General features: G+C 39.3%; 1 long non-coding RNA gene across 5 annotated transcripts in view; it reads left to right on the forward strand.

Annotated features, from left to right (window-relative positions):
- LOC121952755 overlaps window positions 1-15,378 on the forward strand; it is a 53,486-nt gene that overhangs the window by 12,818 nt on the left and 25,290 nt on the right. The window contains exon 1 of one of the 5 annotated variants that reach the window (XR_006106460.1): window positions 14,070-14,242. The exons of the other annotated variants lie outside the window; for them this stretch is intronic. This is a non-coding gene — a long non-coding RNA (uncharacterized LOC121952755). Of the gene's footprint in view, window positions 1-14,069; window positions 14,243-15,378 lie in introns of those variants that run through there. 5 annotated transcript variants of the gene reach the window in all.

Raw genomic sequence — 15,378 nt, forward strand, 5'->3', positions numbered from 1 at the left:
CTCCAGCTCACAACTCTTAATCCGGCAGTAAGGCAGCTATATGGGATTTTTTTGTTTTTTTTTTTTGCTTTAGAGTTTTACCGTTGTGACACAACCATAAACCACTGTTTTGTTCCTGTACTTAACTGCTTACTTGACATTACCACCACTCTGTCTTTTCATTCATTCTGCTGCTCGCTCGCCCCGTCTCTCTCTATCTCCCTTGTTGAGCTGGGGAGAAGTTTTGCCTCTGAATCAAATTTTAATAATACAGAAGACAATCGTCCTTCTTCATGCTCATATCTGTATTATTATCTCCACATTGAGACAATAAGCATTATTTCGAATGTTCATCATCACAAAGTTCATTCTGTATGTTAATCCCTGTTTAAAACAATAAATTTGACAGCATATAATTTACTGTTCTTGCACTGACTATCTTATTCTATGTCAATTTACTTGAGGCAAACAAAGACTACTTATAGTGACTTATAACTACATGCACACTATAACACATTATAGGTATGTTAATAATTCATTACAGACAATGGAATCATAATGAGTTACTTAAGCAATATCACACGAGAGGGAGTGATGTTGTGCTCCTATGTCATCACGGCTGTGATTCGGTCGTAGATAATCACAGCCGTGATGATGTACAGCACAACACACGACCTCGAGTGTGATATTGCTTTTATACAACAGTTCTACAAGCGTCTTTCATTTGTTAATATTAACAAGTGACAACAAATTGTTCATTTAATGATTTTTTTGGCTCCGCCGACACAAACAGTTCCGCAGCCGCTGGACGCGACAGCTGTTGCCTAGCAACACATACACATTTTCCTGCACGCTGCTTGCCAATCTGTGTTAGCTCTGTCTCCATTTTATGCACAGACCAGCCGCTTAGTATCATGAACATTTATCTCTGTGTTTTCAGTGAAATCAGAGTGTGTTAACAGACACTTTGGCAGAGTGTGTGATTCAGATGAGTTAGTTTGATCAGACAATTCGTCACTCCAGTGTGTGTCCACTCACTGCCGTGATCTCCATCACCTTGTATCAAACAGCGTATGTGTGTGTGTCGGTGTCGCTCAGGCTGTGGTTAGTATCAGACGAGTGTGTCCCTGTCTCATTGCATATCCTTATAATATCTATAACAGCTGGTTTACTCCCAGTGAACAAAGTTTACAAAAACCCGTCCGTCATAGCTGCCCTCCTCCTCGGTTTACCTCATAACTTTTAGTAACTCTAATGCATGTCCAGTCAGCTCAAACCACACTTCAAAATTCCCGTCCTTTACTCGACCCCAACTCCTCTTTTCTCTCTTCTTCTCTCCTCCCTCAACCTGACCAACTGACAGCTAGGTGAACAACGCTCACTAGCTGTTTGAACCTATGTCTTCACCATACTATAAACATACCCCACTTTTAAAACATATCCCACTTTCACTCTTACACTATGGCTGTGAAGCGGAGTGATACATGCAGAGTTAAGACTGTTAAGTTAACAGTCCCTGGGGCACCCAATAGCTCAGTTGATAGGGTGGGTATGCCATGGACAGAGGCTGTGTTGGCCCTTTGCTGCATGTCGTCCCCTCTCTTTCCTCCTTTCGCACTAACTGTGTTCTATCCATTAAAAGCCCAAAAAATATCTTTAAGAAAAATAAATTAAAAGTCCCATTGATGTTGTACAGCACTCATGGCATCATGACATCATTGGTTATTAGCATTACTTTCTTGGATTAATAGTATCAAGGACAGCTGGATCCAACAGCATTCAGAATATACCTACAGTCCAGTTTGTGCCATATCTTTGGCTACCTATTTGCTTAAATCTGTTGATAAAATATGATTAAGTAAAATAAAACAACATGTTGGTGTCTGAAATTAAAGTGATATAAAAATATATAGCAACGACATTTAAGTTGCAGCTTACATGCACAAGGACGCATTCACACAAACACATACACAACATAGAATTCCAGCACAGATAGCTCCCAATGGGTTGCTTATAAAGGGGGTGATGTCATGTCTGTGGTGGAGATTGTGTCCATTTACCAGTGATCCATTTCTTGTCCAGCTGTCCTTGCTGAAACAAAGCAGAGATAAAGAAAGTAAGGACAAGAGTAAGGCAAACAGAAGGAATGTGGATGAAAGGATATATACTTTTTACCCCTCTCCCCACCTATCTTCAGACAACTTTACAGAGCTCAGGGGAACACTGGGAAATAACTTCCATACATTTAGTATTTCCTCTATGAGAGCAGTCCGGTGTGGTTCGGTCCTGTCAAAGCTGTGCTGTGAGGAGTGGTGGACATGCTGGATAATGTGGAAACAAAGGGCTAAGGGCTAAGGCAAACATTAGGAGTGAGACAAAGGACACTCCACTTAGGTCTCTTCCCATTGTCTATGAAAGTTATTTTAACTAAGGGACTTTTTAAACCCATCAGCAAATTAGGGGCTGTGCCTAGCTGCTGTGTGTGATGGGTCATGATCAAAGCCTGGAGAGTGTGTGTTTCCAGGGGACAGCTGTAAAGCATAGGACAGCAGTCACAACACGACACATGGGGCTGGGTTAGCACTGAGCGTGCGATCATGACCATGTTTTGATTGTCACAGCCGCTGTATTTACTCATGGGAAGCAGAGGATAAGTTCTTTTTCGTCTTCACTAAAAACACCATGAGCACCATATGTCACAGGTCAGCAGAGGGTTTCCACACCATATGCATTCACTACTGTTTAAATTAGTCAAAATAAAATGATGCTAACTCTCTATTCAGAATTTTGATTCATGTTTAGTGTAAGAGGAAAAATGACTTAAGTGATAAATCCCTAATCAAAATAGTTGCTTAAGGATTTTCTGTCAATCAACTAATGCATTAATAGACCACTCATTTCAGCTCTACTAACCACTTTACTGCCTTAGATGCAGGTCTGCTATTGTTCTGTTTTATTAGCTGAACAGCCTGTCAGGTTGTGCTCTAATTTATTACTTGAAAACAAGGCATTAATTACATGGTAATTACAAGCTCTTAAAGCTACTGCTTTACTTTTGTTTATATGCCTCAAGGAAACAATTTAACCAGAACAATTAAACTTTTTGTATCGAATTAAGAAAAATTACTTTAGAAACAAGAAAAGAGAGCAGCGACCAGAAAGTAAATGAAGACAAACATAACTTTATTTTATAAATCTTCACAATGGCTGAGGTGAATGTCTATGTATTCACATTTGGTTGTCCAACAATGTCCTTTTTTGTATGAAACCCTGTGCGTGTTGGTGTGACTGAAGGGCCATTATGGGACAGGCTTTTAAGGGAGATCTGGGAAGTGGAAACCTAATACTGCCTGACTGCTGCTCTTATGCACATGAACCCCACAGCTGCTGGAGAGAGAGAGAGGAATGAGAGAGAGAAAAGAGAGGAAGAAGGGAGGAGTGTGTGGTGCACTCAGTAATTAGTTGTCTGGTTTTGTATTGACCAGTCTGGTGCTTAGGCCTTGGGGACTGTTAAATTTGCTATTGAAACTGAAAGGATTATGCACCCAAAAGAAATTAAATGGGAGCAACGAATAGATCCCGAGCCAAATGGTGGACGAATGCTTTTTTTCTTCTTCTTGTTCCTTCTTCTTCACCGGCCCTCACGCTTCGTCATTAAGACAAGGTGGTATTTTGCCTGTCAGAATCTGATGTTTATCATATTGTGAGGGAAACTGAAAAATACGCTTTAGTGTCATGACTGTTTTATGCTGTGATAATGACCCCTCATTTTTTGACTCAAAAAAAACCCAAAAAAAACCAAAACAATGCACTTGTTTCTCTTTGCCAAGTATAAGATGCAGTTATTGTTGGGAATTGATGTGTCTTGGCTGAACCACCCAGAGGGCAGCTAGATCCGTGTCTCTGTTCACTCCTGCTTAGGTTGGTTCTGCTTATAACAATGGGCACTGTCTGGAAGGAACATCCTCCAAATGCCTGCAGAAAAACTGTAGCCGATTCTTTTTACATCCACATCCAGTATGGTGAAAGTGTTATCTCCTTCTTTTATGAATTTGGTGTGTTTTGGGGAGGATGGAGGGGCAGTTAGAAATGTGCTTCGGGCCATGCTGTCACACGTTCCCTTCGGAATTACTTTCAGTATCTGTTCAGCAGGAAGTTTTAAAAAAAAAAAGTAAAATGGTGGAATTAAGATGACACTTTTCTTCCGTAAACAGACAAAGCATTTTTTGCTTTTATTCACACTCACACACCAATGACAGCAGAGCTATCAAGAGCAACTTGAGGTTCAGTGTCACTTGGAAAAGGAAGATGTGCACCCTGTGATTAATAGTCAACCGGCACTGAATTCCTCGCTCAGTAAGTTAACGTTAGCCTCCATCTGCATCGAGCATTTGAACCGGCTGAACCTCGAGTGCATCTAGTGGATGATAGAGGGGTGATGTCATGTTCTCTCTCACTGTTTGTGTAGCTGGCAGAGGCCGGCGTTCTGCTGGAGAGGGTCGCGCACTATGACTCGGTCGAGACCAGAACAGCCCAGTAGGACATTGTCCAAAAACTAGGATAAAATCAAATCACCCTGTTTGTCCCTGTTGCCAAAAAAAATCAACTTATTTTTTTGTGAGTTTCATTTTTTTTCTGATTCTGTTTTTAAGGAAGATTTGAACTCTTGCACCAACATTCCATGTTTTTAATCTGTTTCAGTCTCTTGTTACTTTTTGATCTGGATGGGAGTGAGTGCTCTTTGTAGATAAGAGATATGTGTGTAATCTACAAAGAGTGCTTACTGTAAATACAATCTGGTTGAGATCCCTTTTTTGTGATTATCACAACATGTGTACAGGAGGGCCTGTACACAGGTGGCTGTACGGTGTCCATATTAGGACATCCACATGTGTCAGGGTTCAGAGTCAGACCTTAGATGAAAAGACATCAGGTCTCAGAAAAAATACCATCAGGTCTCAGAGAAAACAATGTCAGACTTCAGAAAAAAAAGTTGTCAGACCAAACGGCCTCAAAAAAAAAAGGACTCCCGGGAATAACTGACTGCGGACCGTAAATACGTCATCCAGATGCGACTTGTTGCAGGCGCTGAGTACATGGAAGAAACCTAGCATGAGTTTTATTTATTATATGTTCTTTTGAACGCTACGTTTCTTAACATTAATTATTACAGGAAATGTCCAGTTACATGTAAGTGCTGCCTTATAGCGCTAACAGCATGGATTTTGTGAAAAGCATGGTTTTTGAGAAAAATTAGATCAGTTGAGATTGCCAAAAAATATACACCTCAAAAATTACAACTCTAGCTCAAATTCTAAAGGCTACAGCAAAAGTACACGTAAACGTTTAAATGTATGTGAAGTGTAATGGTGTAGCAAATTACATAGGACTGTCGAATAACAAAATGTCAATAGTGAGACTGGTAACATCAGTACAAGTGACCTATCATGAGCTAAGCGATTAGTGCTTAGCGTTACCATGTTAAAATACTTACCGTTTTCGAGGTCTTTTTTTAGATCCTCGTATTACTGGACTCTGGACATATTTCTGGACATTTCCTGTAATAATTAACGTTAAGAAACGTAGCGTTACGAAAGAACATATCTCAACTGTGGCTGATATAAGACAAAAGAAAGAGAATGAATAAAACTTACACTCGGTTTCTTCCATGTACTCGGCGCCTGCATCAGTACTGTTGAAGTTGCATCTGGGTGACGTATTTACTGTCTCCAGTCAGTTATTTCTGGGAGTCTGTTTTTTTCTGATGACTTTTTGTCTGAGGCTGTTTTGTCAAACGACTTTTTTTCCTGAGGCCGTTTGGTCTGACGACTTTTTTCTGAGGCCGTTTTGTCTGATGTCTTTTTTTCTGAGGCTGTTTTGTCTGACGACTTTTTCTCCGAGGCCATTTTGTCTGACAACTTTTTTTTTGACAACTTTTTGTCTGAGGACTTTTTTTCTGAGGCTGTTTGTCTGATGACTTTTTTTTTTCTGAAGTCTGACAGTGTTTTCTCTGAGACCTGATGGCGGTTTTCCTGAGTCCTGATGCCTCTTCATCTAAGGTCTGACTCTGAACCCTGACACCTGAGGATGTCCTAATATGGACACCGAATTGGCTGGCACTGGGCTGATGGTAACCAGACCGAATTGATGTCTGCATGTCGAAATGAATCATTAGTGTAATCTAACAGAAAGCAAAAATCTATCTTTAAAACTACATTAGGGTCACCCAAATATCACAAAACATACAATAGATAATACTACAACATAACAGCAGAGTCAAACTTAGTGAAACTCCACAGGCTATGTACAGTGTTAATTTAACATATATCACTTGTTTCTTACAAGGGGTGATTGTGGGATTGGGGGGTGGGAATCCATGCTGTCTGACTGGCTCTTTATAAATATGAAAAATGATCAAACTCATGAGACCCCAGTAGTTGTGAAATGGAGTGCAGAGTCAGGGAAAAGAAAATAATGAAGGAAAGCTAGAGTGAGAGTCATTCCCCTGCCAGGGACATTCACCAAATGAATTTAATTTTGTGCACTTATTTGCACATGGGATGGTTACAATTAAATGAGTATTTTTTGTATTGAGCTGTATGCCATAAGAATGGCCTGGAACACATTTGTCTTATAACTATTTTATCAACATTGCTGACCAGTGCATTATGATTGCATTCACACACAATACAAAAAAATCTACATGTTGTCTGAAAAGTTCCAGTTTGAGCCCAGTTATTGCCTGTAAGCCTGAAAAAACAAACAAACAAAAAACATCAACATGAAGGAAATTGTTAAATGTTTTTAATGAGGATTGCTGTGGCTTAGAGATAGAGCAGGTCAACAATTTGATCCCTGGCTCCTCAAGGGATTGACATAGACTGTCAAAGTATCCTTGGGCACGATTCTGAACCTCAAATTGTGTGTGAGTGCGTATGAATGGTTACTGAGTAGCAGGTGGCACCTTGTGTGTGTGAATGTGACATGTAGTCTGAAAGCACTTTGAGTGGTCAAAAAGACTAGAAAACCACTATACAAGTACAGTCCATTTACCATAAAAAGTAGAAGGTCCTTTCCTTAAATAAATGGATGAAATATGTATACAGCCAGTTAATTATATTCTCATTTTACCTAAACCTACCTGCCCACCTAAACCAGATATGTATCGTTTTTATTTATTGCTGTCACAATAATCAATCACCAGACCAAATGGATTTGATAATCAGAATGCAAAGAAACAACAACAGAAATACAAAATTATTAGATTAAATGAAAATTGATCTATGAAACATCTATTCATTAATTATCTTACATGGGTTAAACAACCATGTTTCTTCACATGTGCATGTTTTCCTCTGGACTCTGGACTTTGTGAAAGCTTTAAAAGGTAGCAATATATTATCTATGACTCAGCACATCTCTAACATCTCTAACTATGACCAAAGTACAAAAAACCCAAAAGTCTCTATTGCTTTTTTTATTTCAGGTGTCAGCGCAATAAAAATTATCATACCTTTAAAGATGTTTTGATGTCTGAGGACGCTGTTGAGGACATTGTGTGAGGACACTGTGGTGGTCAGAAGGCAGGCTTTGGGGTCCTCGGGCTCATCTGTAGTTATACACCTCACTGACTGAGCATTTTCCCTATCTAGGGTTCTGTGTCTTCCCTCCCCTCATCCCTTCTGTAATTGATGGCCTCATCGCGGCGGGTTTAAGCCCAGCTTTAAGCAGCTAGACAAGACCCGGGCTATCTCCGGCCAACAATGGGAGCGTGTGACATTGCCTGTGCGTCTGTCTGAAGCACGTGAAAGCAGGTGATGGCATAGTGTTGGGGCCTGCTAGGCAGCAGAGAGGATACGGGACATCCATGGTATGCAGATCTCTGCTAATTGCTCATTTTGATGCTCGTGTCTTTTTCACTCCACTGCTGTTACTCCAACATCATGTATATGTGTATCACATTCATTGCTGTTTCTTGAGGTTGCTGTTTGTGTTTCAAGACAAACCCTTTGTCCTAGCAAAAGTCTGTAAGCGATGGCTGGGATGAAGTCTGCATACACTGCTTGTGTGTATATGTGTGTGCTTCTCCATTCATGATAAAACATTTCTAAATATGTTCCTCCATTTGTGTTTTGAGTTTTAAACTGCTAGGCTGATTGCAGTGTTGACCTTGGTGGGGTGTAAATGTGTGTGGAGAGGAGGTATATATATATATATATATATATATAAAGCGAGAGAGAGAGAGAGAGAGAGTCCAACTTATATATTTATTAAATATTCTATGTAAATGTGCTTTTTACCAACATTTCTGGGGGCTTTTTTGCCACGGGGGAAGATGTAGAGCCGTCCCTGCAAATGTGTGTTTTCTCACCCTGCAGAGGCTTTTTGAAACAAGGATTGTGCTGTTTATATTCTACATTCATATGGAGATGAGGGGCAGAGGAGGGACAGAATCTCACATCAACTTGATCTAGTCATGAATAGCTGCCAGTGTTGGGATTGACCCAGAGCTGGCTTAAAGGCACGGCCCAGCCTCTGTCCTGAGACCACAGAGCAGAGAGCCCAGTGCATTTACACACATGTGTGTGTTTGTGCTCACATAAATATGCTCACACTAAAGATGGAAAAAGCAGATGCTCATGATTGCACTCACACAATTAGATACATTTAAGCACTCGGGAATGCTGAGAACAACCTTATTTTCTGTCACTTTCTGACAGAAAGTGACAGGGAGATGTCGATGTTGCAAGACTCTTTTTCTCTCTCACTCTCAGATCTTGTCTTTATTTTATCAACCCTCACTTCTCTCTTTTGCCCACCCAAAGCAGCTCTATACACACATGATGGTACTCCTTTAGTATGTTTGACTGGTGGTTTTAATTAATGCTTTTGTTTGTTTTTAAATGAGTTTTATTGTTAAACTGTCCAGATGCAATATAAGGAGGCACCTTACATTTAAAGAGCCAAGAATGGTACATTTGTATTTTTATTACATTTTTTCATTACATTGAACAATTCAATTGGACAATTATCTGTTTGTCTACATTTGGGATAATGTCAAAAAAGTTTTCTATTTTTTATGTAAAAAGCTGCGATTAAAAAAATAGAAGTTTAATAAAAAATCTTTGTTATTTTGTGGTTTTGTGTTAGTAGATACATACTGTATATTATAATTGTGTGAGGGAATGCAAGATGATTTGCTTTACCATGCTGTCTGTGAATTAATATTGTGTTTCTGGAGTGCCGTTTCTAATAAATTTTGAGTGTGCTTCCTTCTTGAGCGTCGCTGATACAATGGGCCTCCCAGGCCGGATGGCTGCGGCTAGATCGAGCAGCAGGGCTCCATCAAACAAGATTTGTCGCGGTGGATATTCTAGTTTTGTCCTTTAGGATAAGAGCCCACCACCCAGATTCAACGTTAGTCTGAGATACTTTATCTTTGATACAAACAGACAGTGACCTAACATGGGCCTTAAGTATTTTAAATTAACATAGAAAAAAAATAGCCTTTTGTTGTTTCCAAGCTTTTTAAAATGATCTCGGCAATTTGGGCTATTTCATAGATCGAACCATTTTTAAAATTCATAATAGAAATATTGTGAAATAAATAAAAATTGCAGAATTGCTTTTCTTAAAAAAAATAATTAAATATCAAACTGCTGCTTAAAAATGAGAGCATATTTCAAGAAAGTAGATTTTTGTTGATTTTACAAATAATACAAAAAACTAGATTTTCACTCTGTTTTTTTTTGACACAGTTGCCTGCTTTAGGTATTATTTTAATATCATTTGAGAGTTTTTCTGGTTGCTGTTATGTTGAGTGGGAGCAAAATTTCTGACGAGCTGAAACATGGTATGTCTTCCCTCAACTTCCAGGCATAAGTGTCGTAAAAAGAGCAGTGCATTGCAGGTGGGCCTCAGCACGAGCGTATACTGTTTTGTCTCTCCATTAGCACCCATTCAAAAGACAATGAGTTGGAGAAGCAGACGATGGGCTTGTTAACACACATGCATTAGCAGATCAGTGTGTGTCTTTGTGAGGGAGGGGACACTCCTCTAATGTTATGATGTGAGTCTTTCACAGACAATACACTCCACTTCAAATACACAAGTGTCCGACCACTGAATGGCGAGGATTTGTTGCTCTCTACCTAATTAAACAGTGCTTTGAGTTGTGGTTTTGGTGAGAGGGCTTTGTTCCAATTCACCTTTTGAAGCTCCTTCAAAAGCTTAGTGTTTGACTCGGCTGACAGTGATGGTGCACGGATACAGGAGCTGTCTCTCTGCATGGTGATCACAGCTCTTCACACTGTGATCTACAGGGGACTTTCCAAAATGTGTTGGACTTTCCAAAATGTTGTGTGTGATCATAGTGATCATAATTGAAATGGGAGGATTTTTAACATAGAAGCCAAATGCACTCAAACAGTGTTAGGAAGACGATGCAGTGAAGATGTTTGGGATGTGCTTAGCATCATGGATTATGAGCAGGATGCACTGCAGGGGGTGAGGAGAACATTAAGAGACTGTCTGGGTTTTGTGTAGCAACCGATTGGCTTGACCTGAGCGATGGAGACACATGCCGTTTTGGCCTCAAGAAGGGACAACAGATCATGAATAATTTTAGTTCATCTCAGATCTTTCTTTGTGTGTGTTTAACACTGATCCGATGCTGTTTGGATTGACTTTTGCCTTTTATAAAAATAAGAATTCAGCCTGCCATCTTATCTAGAGCTTCCTCTTTGACCACAGCCACATAAAAGCTGTTAAGATTTTGCCATGTCCTCACACATTCTGTTATGTTGTTTTTTTAAATTCTTTATTTAAAGACATGCTGTCTGCCAGGAATTTCATGCCTTTGAACTGGTGTAGTGTGTCACCCTGACAACCCTAACAGAATTTCATTAGTTTGGACATCAGCTTTGTTTTTGTGTCTCACAATGGTCTAAATGCTGTTTCACAGACTTTGAACATTTTTCAAACCCTGGATTAAGAAATAATGAGGACTGCATATATTGTACATGTACATATATTCATATATATTTATATACATGAGGAATTTTGAATATCATGTGTAACTAAAGGGATTTTTTATATTCTTATTAAAATTTAATCAATAATAGAATAGTAGTAATCAACATTGTCTGTTTGTTAGATTGCTGCCCAATCTGCATCCAGGAAACTGAGAGTGGATCAGTTCAGAGACAAAAAGAAAGCAATGCAAAAATCACAGAGTGGGAGCTGAAACTTGTAGTCCTTGCAAATGCTGCCATGCATTTGGTTGACTCCGCTGCCTTGTAATGATGGGTGTGTGCTGCTGACACGGGGTTGTGCCTTTGCGGCAGCAGGAGGAATGGAGTTGCATGGCATTTGGCTGCTGCTGTTTCCAGGAAAGATGGCATTGATGATGGCTGCTGTTTTGCTTGCATGTCCCAGGAAATATTTTCTAAAACTCTTGTTCTGGTGTGTGTTTGTGTGCGTGTGTGTGCGTGGCATAGACAATTTAGATGTAGATATTCTTACAGTCATTCACTTCCAACCTAAATGCAACTGTTACAAGTCTGAACAATACTAGATCTGTGAGTGTCAGTTCCGGAGCCCCTCCGGAATAATCTGAGATGATTTTTATATTTTTTTAATGATTATCTTTCCTGTATTCATATGGCCACATTGTATTGTCGGACAAGTTAAAAAATTAACCACAATGTGGAAATGGCAGTGGCTTAAAAAATAATTGAAATATGCTTATTGTGCCCTATAGTATTTTATTTCAAATGAAGACCACCACTTTATAATGGTATTTTTAATATTGTATATCTAAAACAGTAAAACATGGCCTTCTGCTGGTACATAATATGAGACAGGAAGGTCTGTCCCTGTCGCTGTGATTTATGTTGGTTCAGTCGAGACATCTCCTCACCCTCCACCCCCCATCTCCACCATTGTTCGTGCTCAAATCAGCCAGCTTCATTTTCAACATGGTGCTTCTACTGTGAGTCTATCACAGCTTTCTCTTTGTCTTCACCAAAAGGAGGAATAATGTTTTGCAGTATTTTGGGGTATCTTTTCTTGTATTTTACATAGATTTTGCTCCATCTCCAGTTTTAAGTTTTTCCCCTTTTAACTACAAGAGATTGCAAAGAATAATAAAATGAAATAATCACTTAACACACACACACACACACACACACACACACACACATATGCATACTCTATTATTATTATTATCTTAAGATTTGTCTGAATTATTTATGACTGTGAAGATGATTTTAATTACATTATAATCTCAGTAAATGTTGATCACATGAAAGTCAAAGTAATTAAATGCTAATGTTAAATTTTTTTTGCTGCTTTTTTGACAATGCTTTTCCTTATGTTTAATAACATCGTTTATTTTCACATCAAGCCACATTTGGTTGAACCTGTAGCAGACCGTTTGTACTGTTTGTATTTGGCTTGTGGTGGTAGCAATATTTTGGGAGACAGGCCTGGTCCACACTGTGGGAGCAGCCTCGATTGTTGTGTGAACACAATGCCTTTGCTTTCTTACTTCACTGGTTCCTTTGCTTTCCTTCCTCTGCCTTTGAATTTGCTCATTTTCTGCCCCGTTTTGTTCCCCGTCTGCCCCCTTCCATTGGCCCCTGCATAGCAACTTGTCACATGGAGCATGGAAGAAATAACGGTTCCTCTCTCCAGGCTTTGCTGTTATTTCTCTTTATTTACAATTTCTTTCACCTCGTGTGCTGTTTTGTTTTTTAAGTCTCATTATGCATCTAAATACAGTTGAAATATATTTCATCCCTACAATGTACTGGATCTCTGTAAGATATTCTTTTAAAATATTACAAATATTTTATCATTATTTGTTGTCATGAGTAAGTGTTTGCAAATTATATTTCCTATTTATGTTACAAAATTGACTGTGTAAGAAAAGTCATGAAAAGAAACCAGTTTAAGAGGAAGTGAAGGTCATAGAATTTTAAAAAGTTGTGTAATAGACGTAAATGGACTTTTGCTTTATGGTCACCTTCTTCAGGGCCTCGGCCCTGACTGAGCAATATTGATATGTTGATACTGATCACCTCACCTTTTACTAAAGCTGTCATTAAAGCTCTCGCTTGCGTTCTCTCTTTATCACTTGACAAATTAATGTATGCTCATCCATACATTTTTTACTGCAAGAGTCCAAACAGACACACACTTTAATGTTTTAGAAATGGATATCATTGTACTAGACCTAAAATAATGATTATATTTAAGTGATGGTGGTTGATGCCAGGAATTGAAAAAGTGTATTTTGAATACTATTATAATTCTGCTTATTTCCATGTGATATTGTCTACTTTAAAAATAATTGGTTGGGTCAGATAATGCAATATGTATGCATTAATCCTTATTCTCTCTCTTTGATGAAAATGATAAAATATTGCTAAGAAGTTATTGTTAGAATTCAAGCTTATGTTTAAAGTTTTTTATCTATTTTAGATATTCAATACTAAGGTTTCCCAATTTATTTTAATGTGAAGCAAATGCAAGAAATGGAATGTATAGCTTTACTCCTCTGATTGTGCCCTCCTTGATTTCAGTAGAAGAAAAGAAGAAGTGTATTTCTTTGCACACATGTAGACGTTTATTTAACAAATAAATACCTTTTCTAAAATATACAGTGAAAATCATATTCATCAGAATATTTTTAGAATGGTAAAATCCACCACACCTCTTTTCTGCATCAATCACTTCTCAAAATCTCATGAAACTTCAAAATTGAACTTAGCAGAAATTATTAAGGGAGAAAATATGTTAGAAATAAAAAGGACATTCTTACAATAAGTGAGAAAAGAAATACAGCTCTGGGCCCACAACACAGACCTGAGAAGACAGAGGGAAAAATGCTTGCTAAGCTATCCGTTTCACATACGCAGGGACAGAAGGTTCGATATTCATTCGATCGATGAATGAAAAGGCACAATGGCAAAATCAGACGGGCTCCTTTTCAAATCCACGTCTCCAATGTCCCCCCCACCACCCCTCCACAGTCTGCAGTCGCTGGGCGGCTGGTGTGGCAGGCACAGAGAGAAAGAGAGCGAGAGGAGAGCAGGGGTTACATCAAGGCTGCTCCTTGGACCGTGCAAACAAGTCTAGACCAGTGACCTGTTCAATGGCTCCTTTTGAGGAGTGGGGCAAGTTCGGTCATAGCGAGGAGAAAGGCAGGCACAGCCTCTTTTCACTGCCGAAGCAGCTCACAGCCTGCGATCGACAGGAGGTAAGGAGGGCCGGGAGGGCAGGCATCTGCTTCCATGGTTACGGGCTGGGTATGGGGACTCTACTATTGAGGAAGCTCCGTTCTCATGCTCCCACAGAGGCAATGTCACGCATTTTAAAAATGCGTCAGGCTGGGGCGAAGACCATATCCACCAGCGGTATAGTCGCTCTTTGAGAGGGGAAATAAAATGATAGCATGTCAGTTTTAGGAGAGAAAAAGGAGTAGGGGGATGCATCTCATGATTGTGGCAAATTCTAATTTAAAGTAAGATTTTCACGAGCTTCACTGATGTTGTGAAATTTGCTGGATCTAATTTTTGAGGTGCTTTTGTAGTGAAATTGTATTTTCTCTGTGAAAGTCAGTGGCACAGATGATTTATCTTCGAAGGGAGCAAAGGTCAAGGTTTATGTGGTGAACTCCTTTGTTGAAATGCAGAGATCATCTTAATGAGGATTTTATACAAGCAGCAATTTTCCTGTTTTAAGCACAAAAACAGGAAGGAGAGAAATTAAGTAATGTGTTTTTACTTTTTCACTGGAATTCCTTCTTTATTGTCATTTATATTTGTGGTAGAAATGTCAGTATTTATCAGCATTTAAAGGCCATTTTAATAGATCAGTTGAAGCAAACTGTGCATAATTGTTACAATAACAGAGCCTGTGTATGAGGGCTTTGAATTGCAAATCTGTCAAATATGAGGAGTCACATCTGTCTGTTTGTTTGTTGATTTGTTTGTGTTTGGGCACAAGCTGTGTGTGTGTGTGTGTGTGTGTGTGTGTGAATTGGTGTGTGCATTGAGTTGAATGGATGCTTTGGACTTTCTTCACGAAGGAGGGGTGTGTTGGAACGTTGAATCTAGTTGTGCAGCTGACGCTTTACCCTCTAACACACTCCAAACAGAACGGACAGATGGCCGGCCCTCAGGAAGGGCTCGGGGCGTTGGATTTGCTCTCAGACCGTGGGAAAGTCTTTGGCTGACTTCACCTGCTCGGGGAGCTGATGGGACTGGATTAAACAGCAATGAGAGACGAGAGAAAGGAAAACTAACAAGGACAACGATGCACAAGGCTTTGTGCAAGTGCGAGCATTTTCTCATATCTTGTTAAAGAGAGAAAATGGGGGAAACAGAGATTTAC

The sequence above is a fragment of the Plectropomus leopardus genome, chromosome 13, assembly GCF_008729295.1.
Source record: "Plectropomus leopardus isolate mb chromosome 13, YSFRI_Pleo_2.0, whole genome shotgun sequence".
Taxonomy (NCBI): Eukaryota; Metazoa; Chordata; class Actinopteri; order Perciformes; family Serranidae; genus Plectropomus; species Plectropomus leopardus.